Source organism: Mobula hypostoma, chromosome 5 (genome assembly GCF_963921235.1).
Source record: "Mobula hypostoma chromosome 5, sMobHyp1.1, whole genome shotgun sequence".
NCBI classification, from domain to species: Eukaryota; Metazoa; Chordata; class Chondrichthyes; order Myliobatiformes; family Myliobatidae; genus Mobula; species Mobula hypostoma.
The window spans coordinates 92,681,019-92,697,477 of NC_086101.1; the positions used below are offsets into that span (position 1 = coordinate 92,681,019).

Sequence of the window (16,459 nt, forward strand, 5' to 3'; positions counted from 1 at the left end):
ACAAATAGAAGAGCTGCTGCCTATGGTTCCACTGATCCTGACCATCAGTGATCTGGAGTTGTCATGTTCTTCCTGGAATAACACAATGGTCAGGTGCTGAATGTTAATAAACGTGTCTGGGTAGGCATTTAAGTTTAATTCACTGAATGTGACAACATGAGTAGATGGGAATAGCATGTTTGCTTTCATGGATTGAGGCATAACATCGAAAGGTTGAGATTTTTTTGCAAGACTGCTGCTGCTTTCGGAGTATTGTGCAGTTCTAGTCATCACAAAGGAGTTGTGTGCTTGGGGATTGGAGGACTAGTTCTAGGGACAGCTTGGTTTCTTTGGAGTGAAGGAAGCTGAGAGATGACCTGAAGTGTATAAAATTGACATATAAATAGGCTTACCATGGGGCAAAAAGATTCATCCTATCAAAAACAAGAGGGCATGTTTTAAAGTGGGAAGATGTTTTAGAGGAAAACAATTCTTGGTGGACAATATCTGGAACTTGTTCCTAGAGAAAGTAACGGAATGTAATTACTACTTGCGCTACAAGGCATAAAGGGGGAACAATAGACAGCGCGAGTAATTGGTACAAGTACAGATTAATAAAGGTTAAATGGTGAGCCAAAGGGTCTATTCAGTGCTTTACAACTGACTCTGTATGCTGGTGTTCCATCTGCTTTTCATTCTCAACAGTGATAATCATGAGTTTTAAAGAAACCTCAGTAAATGTGCATTATTCAGAGAAGCTCAAATTCAAGATTCTGCAGATGGGGGATATTTGCAGAATCTCAGTCCTAATGAAGAGTCTTAGCCTAAAATGTTAACTGTTTATTCCTCTCCATAGATGTTGTTTGAGCTGCTTGGTTCCTCCAGCATTTGGTGTTATTCAGTGAAACTGTAGCCATGATGCACTGATAATGGCAGGAGCTGGCTTGTTGCTCCTCTAGCCAGGTTGCCATTGAAAGAAAAATCAGCAGGATTGATCTGATTCTTGCAGATTGTTCTCATGCACTGCATTATTTGTGCTGCATGTGCCACTTGCCATGTACAGATGCCCATTTGCCCATCACACCTGTCCCATGAAAGAAGGTGGTGGAATTGAAGGACAGAACGGTCATTGCAGGAAACGAGGTCAAATAATGCTGGAAATGCCCAACAAATTAGGCAGCACTTGTGGCGAGAAGCAGGTTTGATTTGTCCAAGCTTACATTAGAACTGGTCAGTCTTGATGTAAGTGGGATGCCTGAAGTTAAAGGAAGTTACTCACAGAAGGGATATGTTGTCAGATGGTAAAATCATTAAGGGTGGAAAGCTATGGATCTGCTGAATAAGGAAGGTGAGGATGAGGAAGAATCCTATCCTTTCCAGAGGAGCAAAGCTGAATTGCAGGAAATGGAAAGAACTCTCGAGCATGGAAGCCATAGTTAAGGAAAAGGCACTGGTGTGGAAAAACTTGGGAGAAATGGAGAGAATAGTATTTTAGAACAGTAGAGCATTGGAACAGGGCCTTTGGCCTACAATGTTGTGCTGAACCAGCTAAAAGTAAATCAAAACCCCCCAAAAACTAATCCCTCCTACCTACAAAGTCCATATGCCTTCATTTTCCTTGTATTCATGAGCCTATTTAAATGTTTTTTAAAATCCTCTAATGTTTTCTACCACCACACCAGACAGTGCTTTCCAGGCATCCACCACTAAGTAAAAAAAACTTAGCCGTCACATCTGTTTGAACCTCGCACCTTCAATGCATACTCTCTGGTATTAGCTGTTTCTACTCTGGAGGGGGAAAAAGAGACTCCTTTTCTACTTCTCTATGCCTCTCATAATCTTAAAAACCTCTATCAGATCTCCCCTCAACTTCTGCTGCTCCAGAGAAATCACCCAAGTTTGTCCAGCCTCTTATGATAGCACATGCCTTCCAAACCAGGGAGCATCCTGGTAAACCTCTTCTGTACCTTCTCCAAAGCCTCGACATTCTTCCTATAGTGGGAGGATCAGAATGCTCCAGGTGTAGCCTAACCAAATTTTTGTAAAGGTGCAGTATAACCTCTTGACTTTTGAACTCAATAAATCAACTAATAAAAGCAAACATTTCATAAACCACCTTAACCACCTTACGGACCTGTGTATCCACTTTCAAGGAGCTATGAGCTTGGACTCCAAGATCTCCCTGCTCAGCAATACTAAAGGGTCTTGCCTATAAGTGTACTGTCTCCTTACATTTGCCCTACCAAGGTACAAAATCTCACATTTATCTGGGTTAAACTCCATCTGCCATTTTTCAGCCCATATCTGCAATTGATCTATATTCTGCTGTATTCTTTGCCAGTCTCCTACACTATCCACAACTCCACCAATCTTGGTATCATCTGTAAATTTACTTAACCCACCCACCTACATTTTCGACCAGGTCATTTATATAAATCACAAACAGAGGTCGCAGCGTAGATCCCTACAGAACACCGCTAATTACCGAACTCCAGCTCAAATAAGTCCCTTCAGCACAGATCCCTGCGGAACACCATTAGTTACAATCTTGAATAAGTCCCTTCAGCCACTACCCCCTGTATTCTATGTGCAAGCCAGTTCTGAATCCAAATAGCCAATTCCCCGTGGACCCCCTGCTCCTAATCTTCTGGATGAGCTTCCCATGAGAGACTTTGTCAAACACCTTACTAAAATCCACTGCTCTACCTTCATCAATTTCTCTCATCGCCTTGTCAAAAAAACTCAATCAAGTTGGTAAGGCATAACCTCCTTGCGCAAAGCCATGCTGCCTCTCCCTAATTAGGCCATGGGTTTCCAAATGTTCATATATCCTATCGCTAAGAATTTTCTCCAACAGTTTCCCTTCAATGTGTGAGACTTGATCTATAGTTCCCAGGATTTTCCAGTGTTCCCTTCTTTAATAGAGGTACAGCATCAGCCACTTGTCAGGCCTTTGGGCCTGTGCGTAAAGAGGACCTGAAGATTCTAGTCAAGGCCCTTGAAATCTTGTCTCTTGCCTCCCTCTAACCTGGGATAAATGGCATCAGTGCCCTGGGAACTTAACCACCTTAGTACTCATTTGGATGCCCAACACTTTCCTCCTCCTTGACTGTGCACAGCTCTCCGGTGAAAAATGATGTCGTATCTGATAAATAAGGGCCGTGGGTAATTCTGATTTGATGGAGAATGGACGTGAAAGCAGAGAGGAACATCTGGAGAAATTTCTGAAACGCTCATCCGCTGCTGTCGTTACTGCGCGGTTGGGAATCTTTCGGAGGGTAGGCCTCAAAATCCCTGGCCTTGCCTGCTTTTGGCAACCGAGAAAGAGGTCGAATCACTCAGACAGAGATAGCGCCCAGTACTCGGTGCCAGAGAGCTGATCAGAGCTCGAATTTTTCGGATGACTCAGAGTCGGATTGTGGTCGGCATGGCAGGGAGAGTTCTTCTTTCTCCTGTCTGTGTGAGATGGGGATATTTGAGAAACTTTGAACTTTACTGTGCTCACGGACTTCTTCGTCAAGTTATGGTATTGTTACACTGTTTGTAACTATATGTGATAATTATGTGGTTTTGTCAGTTTTTTTAGTCTTGGTTTGTCCTGTGTTTTGTGATATCACACTGGAGGAAATAATGTATCATTTCTTAATGCATGCATTACTAAATGACAATAAAAGAGGACTACATGTCTTCATAATCTAAAAAGCCCTAACGTATGTACAGATCCAACACTGATCTCCTAGTCCTCCATGTCCTTTTCCTTGGTAAATACTGAAGCAAAGTACTCGAGTACCTTACTCACATTCTCTGCATCCAAGCTGTTGTTCCCTTTATCCTTGAGTGGTTCTATCCTCTTGCTCTTGATATGTGTATAGAATGCCTTGGGATTCATCTTAATCCTACATGCCAAGAACTTTTCATGGGTCCTCCTGGCTTTCCTAATTTCCTTTGGTTTTCTTGCTTCTTTATAATCCTTGTACTTGTTTGATCCTGACTTTCAAAGCTTTACATACTTTTCCTTTTTCTTAACCAAATTTATCACTTCTCTGGACATCCAAGGCTCTCTTATCTTTCCATCCCTGTCCTTCCTAACAGGAACATGTCTTTCCTGTGCACTGTGCAATTGGTCTTTAAATACCCTGCACACATCTGATGTGGACTTGCCAGAAAAAAAATGTTTCTAACCAACTCCTCTTAGTTCCTGCCTAATGCCATTGTAATTTGCTCCAAATAACTCCTGCAAGAACCATACCTATCCTTGTCTATAGTTATCCTGAAAGTTAAGGAGTTGTCGCTATTCAGCAACTGTTCACCACTGAAATGTCAGATACCTAGCTAGTCTCATTACCCAACAAAAGGCCCAGTATGGCCCCTCCTCTTGTTGGATCATCTAAACATTGTTTTAATAAACCCTCCTGGATCCTCTTAACAAATTCAGATCCATCTAAGCCCCTTGTGCTAAGAAGGTCCCAGTTTATATTGTCCCATTTTTCTATTTTCTATTTATGATTTATAATTTAAAATTTTAATATTTACTAATTTTAACTATTTTTAATATCTTTAATATTTAATATTTGTAATCCAGGGAGTGTGAAGCGCAGAATCAAATATCGCTGTGATGATTGCACGTTCTAGTACCAATTGTTTGGTGACAAAGTATAAAGGAAGTTGAGATTCCCCCATGCCAACAACACTATTATTTTTGCACATTTCCTTGATGTATTTACATATCTGTTCTTCAGCAGTGGCTATTGGGGGATCTGTAGGGCAGATCCAGTGTGGTTGCATCCTTCCTCTTCCCAAGTTCTATCCAAATGGACTCAGTATCTGAACCCTCCATTATGTCTCCTCAGAGTGCAGCTGTGATATTGTCCCTGGTTAGGGCAACTAGCCCCCCCCCCCCCCACCTTTTTTAACCTCCTTTTCTGTCTTTTCTAAAACTTTTAAAAACCTGGTATGTTAGTCACCCATTCCTGCCCCCCTCAGCCAAGTTTCTGTAATGGCCACAACATTGTAGTTTCATGTTCAGACCCATGCTGTAAGTTTATCACCTTTACCCACAATACTCCTGGCAATAATTTACACCTGCTTCAAACTATCCAATCCACCATACCTGTTATTTTGGATTTTGCCTTTCAATACTTTCCCTGACATTTTCCTTTCTGTCTGATCCTTTATTTCCTGCCTTGGTGCTCCAGTTTCCAGCCCCCATGCAAAACTATTTACCCTCCCGAGTAGCATCTGCAAACCTCCTGGCTAGAGGAACTCCAAGTCAGGAGCAAAATAAGCAGTCAACATTTTGGACTGAGGCCCTTCATTAGGACTGGCAAGGAATGAGTAGAAGCCAGAATAAGGTAGCGGGAGGGGTAGCAGTACAAGCTGGCGGGTGATGGGGAAGATGAGTGGATGAGAAATGGGATGTGAAGAAAGAAAATAGGAGGGAATAGGTGAAAGAAGTAAAGGGCTGAAGATGGAATCTAATGGAGGGCAGTGGACCATGGAAAAGAAGGGGGGAACCAGAGGGAGTTGACAAAGCTTGTCCTCAGCAATGAGCTGCCTGTAAATGCTACAGACCATATTGAAAGCGATGCACACAAAATGCTGGAGGAACTCAGCAGACCAGGCAGCATCTGTGGAAAAGGGTACAGTTGGCGTTTCAGGCTGAGATTGCAAGCTGTTGGAATGTGTTAAGAGGTGCACTGCATTTTTTTTGCAAAGCTTTGTGGGGAAGGACTGTAATCTAAAGTACAGATGTCGCTCGACAACTGCATCCAGAGATTTCCTGGTGGTGGCTGATGGAGTAACAGCAATCTGCCATTGCTCCAACTTTAATTATCTTACTATTTCCAACCTGTCTTAAACTTCTTTTTTTTTTAAGTGTGATATTCTTTCATTATGGCTGGAAGGAGTGCCAGAGGTACTAAAAAGAATGATTTTCCTGCCTGTTTGGATTCTGTTATGGAATTGCTGCAAAGTCATACACGAGAAGCCTCTGAGAAGTTTCAACAATTCAGCACTGAATTTAAACAAATAGATGGTAAATTGGACTCTATTCAACAAACTCTTAATGAACGCGATAAACGTATTAAAAATAATGAGGAAAATTTGTTGGCTCTGGAAACGGAAGTGGATGAATTACAGAAGCTTTGTGAAAAGCAATTGAAGTCCAACGAAAAGTTAAGACAGAAGATTATCGACCTAGAAAATAGAAGTAGAAGGAACAACCTACGGGTTCTGGGTCTTGAAGAATTAATCGAAGGTAACCATCCTATGGAGATTTTTGCAAACTTTTTGCAAGAATTATTTCCAGAGATTTTGACATCTGTGCCTATGATCGATCAAGTTCACAGATCTCTTGCATTTAGATCTCCTAACGCTCAGAAACCAAGATCAGTAATAATCTGCTTTCATGAACTTAAAACAAAGGAACTCTTAATTCGCAAATCTCGTTGAAGAGGCATGATTGACTATAATAGTTGCAAGATTAGAATTGTTGAAGATTATTCGCCTGACGTTATGCAGGAACATGTTAAATTCAAAGAAGTTATGTCTGAGCTTTTTAATATGGGTTTCAAGCCTTCCCTTCGCTACCCAGCCCGACTCAGAATCACACTTAAAAACGGTTCTTTCGAATGGTTTCGCTTGACTATTGAAGCACAAAAGTTTTTAAAATCCGAAGGTTAAATCCGAAGGCTAACTGTTTAGTTTCTCCTTACATGAAGATACAGGATTAAATGAGAAACTTTTAATTTGCAAATCCTGTCAAAGGGGCATGTCTGGTTATAGGGTGGAATATTAAGATTCTTGAAGGTTATTCACTTGAGGTTATGCAGGAGTGTGCTAAGTTTAAACAAGCTCTGTTGGATTTTTTTTTAACAAAGGTTTTAACCTGTCCTTTGGCTACCCAGTTTGACTGAGAATCTCATTAAAGATGGATCCTTCGAATGGTTTTGTTTGAATGTTGAAGCACAAAGATTTTTAAAATTTGAAAGCTAATTGCTTAGTCTGTTTTTCCATGAAGATATAAGATAAATGTTCAATGTCTATCTGTATGAATAATTGTATCTTTTACTTTTGGTAAACCTTTGTAACTAATTTCCCTTCGTAGTTTTTAATACTGTATTTTTTTATATTCGAGAGCTGAATCTCTTGTTTGGGTATTGTTTAGTCTAGGTTGGAATATAAATAACCTTGAAACTAATTGGAGCGATCAACACCAGGTTTTTTGGGGGTTGTCAGTAGTTTGTAGATGCTGACTTTCTATTGGTCAGTTTTCTTTCTTTGGGAGGTGGGCGGGGTTATGGTTTTTCCCTGGAAGCTGTTTTTGAATTTTTAGCCAACTTGTTGCTTGGTTACCATTTCTCAAGGTCTATGGCTTGGTTTTTAACTTACACTTTAACCCTTCCTTTAAATAATATTAAAAATGGACCAAACTATTAATTTACTCAGTTTTAACATGAAAAGGTTAAATAACCCTGTTAAACATAACAAGATTTTTGCTTGTATTAAGAAATTTAAGGTCCCTATTATTACAAAAAACTCACATACACAAATGTGATAATCTACGATTTTTTAGCCGTTGGAATGGACTTTGTTTTCACTCTTCTTTTCAGGCCAAATCTAGAGGAGTTTCGATACTTATAGATAATACACTTTCCTTTGTCCAACATAAAGTAGTGTCTGATACTGATGGATGTTTTGTTTATAGTCTCAGGAAAACTAGATAATAAGTTAATAGTATTTGCCAATGTGTATGCCCAAATATAGATGACCCAGGATTCTTTGAACACTTTTTGTCATTTTTACCAGATCTGAATTTTTATTCTTTGGTGATGGAAGGAGATTTTAACTGTTGGCTGGACCCAATTTTAGACAGATCATCTTCTAAACCAGCGACTCTTAATAAATCAGCTTTATTTATTCAATCTTTTTTATTGAAGTGTGGTATAGTTGATGTTTGGCGTTTCTTACATCCCTTAGAAAATATTCATTTTTTTCCCATGTTCATCACACATATTCCAGGATTGATTATCTCCTTATCGATAGTCAAATGATCTGATCAGTTCATTCCTGTGAATATAAAGAGATAGCTGTTTCAGACCATGCTGCTATATTTTTATCTTTAAAACTCCCTGGTCTTCTTCAAACCAACAGATTCTGGCGTTTTAATACAACTTTGTTATCTGATAAGGAATCGTAAAAATTTCTAGGGAAGCATATTATTTTGTTTTTTGAAGAGAATGAAAAGGAAGAGAATGAAAAGGAAGAGACTTCTAATCTTATTGTATGGGATACTTTGGAGGCTTATATTAGAGGACAAGTTATTTCTTATATTGGGAGTGTTAAGAATAAAGCTAATAAAGAAAGAATTGAATTAGCCAATCAATTAAAACAGTTAAATCAAAAATATGCTATATCTCCAGATCCTGTTTTATATAAAAGACGTGTTGAAGTTAAAACTAAATATGATCTTCTGTTAACATAGCCAATTAAAACTCAACAACTTAAAGATAAAACTCAATTTTACATTCACGGAGATAAATCAGGCAAAGTATTGGCCAACCAATTAAAAACCTCTGTAGTTGAATGACAAATTAAAGAAATTTGCAAAACTAATGGTGATAGGACAAATGATTACTCTGAAATAAATGATACTTTTAGAGAATTCTATCTAAACTTTATAGTTCTAACTCCCCTAAAGATAATACTGTAATGAACAATTTTTTAGATCAATTAAATATCCCTGTACTTTCTGCAAGTAATTGCAAACAGATGGATCAACCCATTTCTTATGAGGAAATTGCCGAGGCTATACATTCATTACACTCAGGGAAGGCTCCAGGTCCAGATGAATTTTCTGGAGAATTTTATAAGGCTTTTTCTTTAATTATACTGCAGTTACACTTAGTCTTTTTGGATTCTTTCAAATTGGGTAGTTCGCCTCAATCTTTTAATGAGCTTCTATTTCGCTTATCCTAAAAAAGAACAAGAATCCAACTGAATGCTCTTCATATAGGCCAATTTCATTACTTAATGTAGATACTAAAGTTCTTGCTAAAGTTCTGGCTTGTAGGATTGAAAATATCTTGCCTTCTATTATTTTTGATGATCAGACTGGATTTATTAAAAGCCGACATTCCCATTTTAATATACGCCATGTATTAAATGTTATTTACTCTCTTCTCAGGAGATATCGGAATGTGTGATATCCTTAGATGCTGAGAAGGCCTTTGATCAGGTTGAATGGAATTATTTATTTAAAACCTTAGAAAAATTTAATTTTGGACCAGATTTTATTCAATGGATTAAATTACTTTATTTATCTCCTGCTTGAGTTCTTACTAATTTTCAAAATTCCAAACCATTTAAACTTCACCGTGGAACTAGACAAGGCTGTCTGTTGAATCCTTTGCTTTTTGATTTGGCTTTAGAACCCCTAGCTATTGCTTTTTGAGAACCTAATGATACCTATGGTATTTTAAGGAGAGGTATCACCCACAAAATCTTGCTTTATGCTGATGATGTATTGCTTTTTATCTCTAATGTTGAGACTTTGTTACCTTGTGTACTTCCTTTACTCTCGTGTTTTAGCCAGTTTTCAGGATATAAATTGAACCTATATAAGAGTCAATTATTTCCTTTAAATAATTTGGTACCAATTAATACTAACCTTTCTCTTAAAATTGTAAGGAATCAATTTACTTATTTGGGTGTAACGATCACTAAGAATTACAAATACCTGTTTAAAGAAAACTTTCTTATTTTATTGAACCATGTAAAAAAAAAGATATTATTAAATTGGTCACCTCTTTCAATATCATTGATTGGATGAATTAATTCTATTAAAATGAATATTCTACCTAAATGTATTTATCTTTTTCAGGCTTTACCTGTTTTTATTCCTAAATCCTCTCTTGACTTTCTTGATTCTATTTTATCGACCTATATATGGAAAAATTAATGTGCTCGTTTAAATAAAGTTCATCTTCAAAAACCTAAAAAGTCTGGAGGTTTAGCCTTACCTAATTTTAGCTTTTATTACTGGGCAGTTAATATATGATATCTTATATTTTGGATATATTATATTAATCATGTAGACTGTCTGGTGTGGGTTTCTTTAGAAGCTAATTCTGTTAATAAATTTTCTATTATTTCTCTTCTTGGCTCCTCACTTCCTTTATTTGTAAGTAAACTAACTGATAATTTAATAGTTAAACATACTCTGAGGATCTGGATACAATTTAGAAAACATTTTGGTTTATTGAGATTTTCCCTTTCTAGTCCCATTTATTCTATTTTTTTAAACCCTCCATGACTGATTTACTTTTTTAAAGAATGGTACAGGTTGGGTATTAAATGTTTTTGGGATCTGTTTGTTGGAGGAATCTTTTTTCATTTGAACAATTATCAGCTAAATATAGCCTACCCAAAACTCACTTTTTAAAATATCTACAAATTAGAGACTTTCTAAGATCTCAATTATGCACATTTCCTATAAGCTCAGATAAGAACTTACTGATGTAATTTTTAATTTAACACCTTTTTATAATGGTTCAATATCTAATTATATGGTATGTTACTGGAGACGAGGAATGTTCCTTTAGACAAAATTAAGAATCTCTGGGAACAAGACTTACAGACATCAATATCTGTGGAAACTTGGAATGAAATTTTTAAACTTGATTAATAAGTCATTGCTATGTGCTCGCCATTCCCTCATACAATTTAAGGTGGTACATAGAGTCCATACAACTAAAGATAAGCTTTCTTGTTTTTATTTGGATATATCTCCCTACTGTGACAGATGCAATAATGGAGAAGCTTCATTAATTCATATGTTTTGGACTTGTCCATGTCTTGAAAAATATTGGAAGGAAGTTTTTCAAACTTTTTCTTTACTTTTCAAAGTCAATTTTAAGCCTAATCCTCTGACAGGCCTAATTGGTATTGTTGCAGGACAAGATATCAAGTTGAAGACATCAGGTTTACATATTTTGGCCTTTAGCTCTCTTATAGCTAGGAGGGTGCTTTTGTTTAAATGGAAAGATGTTTCTCTTCCTACTCATGCTCAATAGTTATGCGATGTTATGTCATGCTTAGATTTAGAGAAGATTCGTTGTTCAATTTCTGAACCTCCTCAAGACTTTCAAACATTGTGGGGACCATTTCTGAATTATTTTCAAAACTTACAAAACCCTCAATTCGTTGTTTAAATTTAGATGTTGGCTACTATTAATTTTTATTATAAGAGAAGGTATTTTACCTTTTTTTCTCTTTAATAAACAGCTTCAGTCTTGGTAGGGGTTAGATTTTTTTGTAATAAATTAGTATATTTTAATATAACTACGGGGTAATAAGATTGTTATTATGAATAGATATAATGTAACTCTGCTCTCAAACGCATCTCCCATTTCACGCACATCTGCTGTCACTCCATCCTCCCGCCACCCCACTAGGAATAGGGTTCCCCTTGTCCTCACCTACAACCCCACCAGCCTCCGGGTCCAACATATAATTCTCCGTAACTTTTGCCACCTTGAATGGGATCCCACCACTTAGCACATCTTTCCCTCCCCACCCGCCGGCTTTCCGCAGGGATCGCTCCCTGCGCGACTTCCTTGTCCATTCGCGCCCCCCCCCCGCCCATCCCTTCCCACTGATCTTCCTCCCGGCACTTATCCTTGTAAGCAGAACAAGTGCTACACATGCCCTTGCACTTCTTCGCTCACCATCATTCAGGGCCCCAGACAGTCCTTCCAGGTGAGGCAACACTTCACCTGTGAATCGGCTGGCGTGATATACTGCGTTCGGTGCTTCTGATGTGGCCTTCTATATATTGACGAGACCCGACGCAGACTGGGAGATCGTTTCGCTGAACACCTATGCTCTGTCCGCCAGAGAAAGCAGGATATCCCAGTGGCCACACATTTTAATTCCACATCCCATTCCTATTCTGACATGTCTATCCACGGCCTCCTCTACTGTAAAGATAAACCACACTCAGGTTGGAGGAACAACACCTTATATTCCATCTGGGTACCCTCCAACTTGGTGGCATGAACATTGACTTCTCTAACTTCAGTTAATGCCCCACCTCCCCTTCTTATCCATCCCTTATTTTTCTATTTATTATTAGTTTTTTTTCTCTCTCTCCTTTTTCTCCCTCTGTCCCTCTCACTGTACTCCTTACCCATCCTCTGGGCTTTCCCCCTCCCCCTTTCTTTCTCCCGAGGCCTCCCATCCCATGATCCTCTCATCCCTTTTGCCAATCAACTTTCCAGCTCTTGGCTCCATCCCTCCCCCTTCTCATCATTTTGGATCTCCCCCTCCCACTTTCAAATCTCTTACTATCTCTTCTTTCAGTTAGTCCTGATGAAGGGTCTCGGCCTGAAACGTTGACTATACTTCTTCCTGTGGATGCTGCCTGGCCTGCTGCGTTCACCAGCAATTTTTGTGTGTGTTGCTTGAAATTCCAGCATCTGCAGATTTCCTCTGTTTGTGTAACGTAATTGGTAGTTGCTTTTTTCGACCTCATATATACTTGTACTCTGTATTCTTCTATGTAGAAACTAATAAAAATATTGAAAAAAAGACAACTGTAGCCAGAGCAAACTTCTGAAGTATATTGTGCAGACACCACATGAATGGCTTTGCTGCTTTAACAATTGTATACAGGAAATTGAGATTAGTTGCATGGTATAATCCAGCGGTCCCCAACCACTGGGCTGGTACCAGGCCGCAGAGCATGCGCTACCGGGCCGCGAGGAAGCAATATGATTTGGTCAGCTGCACCTTTCCTCATTCCCTGTCACGGCCACTGATCAGCCATTACGCATGCGAGGTCATGACCCGCGCGTCATCCGTATCAGGGCGGGAAGGTGATCAACTCCTCGAGCTTGCAAATGACGACGGGCTGAAAAGTATGTTTGACATAACATCTCTGTCGGCATTTTGGATCAAAATCAAGGCTAAGTATCCTAAGGGTCTCGGCCTGAAACGTCGACTGCACCTCTTCCTACAGATGCTGCCTGGCCTGCTGCGTTCACCAGCAACTTTGATGTGTGTTGCTAAGTATCCTGAGATAGCCACGAAAGCACTGAAAACGTTGCTTTCATTTCCAGCATTTTTCTGCAATGAATGCAACGAAAACTAAACTGCGGAATAGTCTGGACATCAGGAACCCCCTTCGAGTATTGTCTCCCATCACCCCTCGATAGGACCGTCTTGTTGCAGGGAAACAAGCCCAGGGCTCCCACTGATTCAGCGATATTGGTGTGTTGCAATGATTTTATATGTTCATACGGGGAAAATATGTGCAGTGTGTTTAATATCCAAATATTACTTAAAATGTTATGATGCTATTGACTTATAAGTGACCTATATAACCATATAACAATTATAGCACGGAAACAGGCCATCTCAGCCCTTCTAGTCCGTGCCGAACGCTACTCTCACCTAGTCCTGCCGACCTGCACTCAGCCCATACCCCTCCATTCCTTTCCTGTCCATATACCTATCCAATTTTTCTTTAAATGATCATATCGAACCTGCTTCTGCCACTTCTACTGGAAGTTCGTTCAACACTAAGCTCCCCTGATAATTGACTTATTATATCCATGCGAGGAAAATAGGCGCTGTGTGTTTAATATTAAATTCGTTAGATAAACCCTTTTAGAAACAAAATTGAGTGTATTACTCACTTATCATCTATATTCCGCTAGTGATTAACACCCACCCCCACGAACAGAATCGCCAAAAAGGATTTGCTGGGGGGGGGCAGGAGGGGGGGAAATCGGCGGGTCACGATGCGCATGTGCATTGGTGCCGCACAAGGCTTCATGGTTATTGTAGTCTTTTGGGTAAACAACGCATTTGACTGCTACTCTTGTTTGTTGGCAACCCTACCCCATCCCCGGTCGGCTGGTCCGCAAGAATATTGTCAATATTAAACCGGTCCGCAGTGCAAAAAAGGTTGGGGACCCCTGGTATAATCTATCAATGTCAGGTTTTGAAAAGTCCTTGAATTATGCGTTTTAGTTTTCAGAGTTTGGATATTGCTGGCAAGGCATTTATTACTCAACTCTGATCTTGTGGGGTTACTTGCCACCAGCTGCAGTCTTGGTGAAAGTACTGCTGCAGTTTGAATAGAGAATATCGTGGCTCAGACCTAGCAATGGTAGAATGGTGAGATTTCCATCAGGTGGTGCATGTGAGTTGAAGGAGAGTCTGGAACTGCTGGTGTAGTCGAGTACCTGCTGCTTTACTGTCCTTGGTGATGGCGTTGCAGTTTTGGACAGTGCTGTTGGAGTAGTCCGGGTGGTTGACTGTAGTGTGTTTTGTAGGTCGTGCATATGTAATCATTGTACATCAGTGCAGAAAGAACTCGTGGTTGAGATGCCAATCAGATTGTTTTGGGTGATTATGCTGAGCTGTTTGAGAGCTAGTTTTTAATCTACCTGCAGAAGTAGAGAGAATTTCATTTTTTGTTTCATATCCCCCCCCCCCCCCCCGCTCCCCCATCAGAAAGCTTTTGCTTCCAGGAGTTGATTTGCTAGCCACAGAATAGTCGCAGATATTTGCATTAACGAGCAGGTGTCCACTGATAGTAACTAGCCTGCAAGCATTTCTCCAGAGCTGCTAATGTAGCTTCATTTCTTAGCAGCAGTACTTAGGGTGTGGCTGGCAGTTAGAGACAAATATTAGCCTTGCATTGGTTTTGACAAGAGGTTCCCAACCCTTCATACTGACCTAGCCCCTGCATTCCCTTCAAATTCATCATGATAATTGCACTTGGCACCTTTGTACAATGTGCTAGTAGCCTTGATATGACACTGAAAATTCCTTTCATCAGCCACAGTGTCGGTCTGGACTTGTGCCGGGCAGGTTGCTGCAGTGGTTTTCTCTGGGAAGCTTTGGCAAGTACTCAGTGGCCACTTCATTAGGTACACCTACTCATTTATGCAAATATCTAATCAGCCAATCGTGTGGCAGAAACTCACTGCATGAGCATGTCAACATGGTCAGGAGGGTTAGTTGTTCAGCCCAAACATCAGACTGAGGAAGAAATGACTCAATCTAAGTGACTTGACTACGAAATAATCGTTGGTGCCAGAGAGGGTGGTTTGAGTATCACAAACTGCTGATCTCCTGGTATTTTCATATGTAACAGTCTGTAGACTAGAGTTTACAGAGAATGTTGTGTAAAACCAAAAAAAATTCCAGAGAGTGACAGTTCTATGGGCAAAATTGCCTAATTGATGAAAGGTCAGAGGAGAAAGGCCAGACTGGTTCAAGCTGACAGGAAGGTGACAGTAACTGAAATAACCACACATTACAGCAGTGGTGTGCAGAGGAGTATCTCTGAACATGCATGTTAAATCTGGAATTCGATGGGCTACAGTAGCAGAAGACCAAGAATATACACTGTGGCCACTGTACTAGGCATGGGAGGTAACTGAGTGCAACTTGAGTCTGGCAGCTTAGTTCGTTTCAACAACTTTGTGGTTTTGTGTAATTGAATGCTGCCATGGAGAGTTTCAGTTCAATAAAAAGCAAAGCAAACTGCTGATGCTGGAAGTTGCAATGCAGAAACTTGTAGCATCCTGAGTCTTAAATGTCAGCAGTTAATCTCTTACTTGGCTTGGGTCAGTGTGGAAATACATTTCTGCATACGTAGATGCAATCGCCAACTTGCAATAGCGTTAGGTACACCACAATCACAAGAAAACTATACATTAAAGATACAATTGGAAGAAATATTGTAGTGCGAGGTGGTCATGATGTTCCTATACTGAGGTGAGATTAAGTTGTGCCAGTACGGTAATAACTATGGTTGAAGGAAGTGGCTGTTCTTCTACATGGTGATAGTGGTGGGGGGCGGGGGGTTGGAGGTTTCAGCAATTCCTGCCTCATGGTAGCTACTAGAAGGTGACATGACCAGAGTTGTTTGGATGTTGTCCTGAGGCATACTACCAATAATGGAGGATGTTCCATGTATTGAGGTGAGTGCACTATTCTCAGCCACTGATTGTGCTTCTGAGCACTTCAGTTGCCATACCAGACCATCACGAGTCAATACTTCCACCTACAGCATCCAGGCATGTTATTTTCATCTTCCATTCCCTAGTTTACAGTTCAAAATACATAGTAGCATGCTCCTTTGTTCCCACAATTATTAGCTCATAATGCAGTAATTTTTATTTTGAACTGTGGACCTACCTATTGCAGATTAGATTTTGCCTTTTAATCAGCGTTGCTGCAGAATCCATCAAAGATCACCACCATCTATGACATGCTCTCCTGCTGCTGTCATTGGGCAGGGGCTACAGAAGCCTTGGATCTCACACCACCAGGTGTAGGAACAGTTACTACCCTACAGTCATCAGGTTCATGAAGCAGTGTGGATAGCTCAATTCACTACTACTCTTACTGATTCTCCAACCTACAGACTCGTGTTCAAAGACTGTTTACAACTTGTGTTCTC

The 16,459-nt window shown here is 39.8% G+C and overlaps 1 protein-coding gene across 10 annotated transcripts in view; it reads left to right on the top strand.

The window, feature by feature from the left end:
- Nucleotides 1-16,459, top strand: part of LOC134346863 (myc box-dependent-interacting protein 1) — a 182,152-nt gene that overhangs the window by 46,756 nt on the left and 118,937 nt on the right. The gene's annotated exons all lie outside the window — the stretch shown is intronic.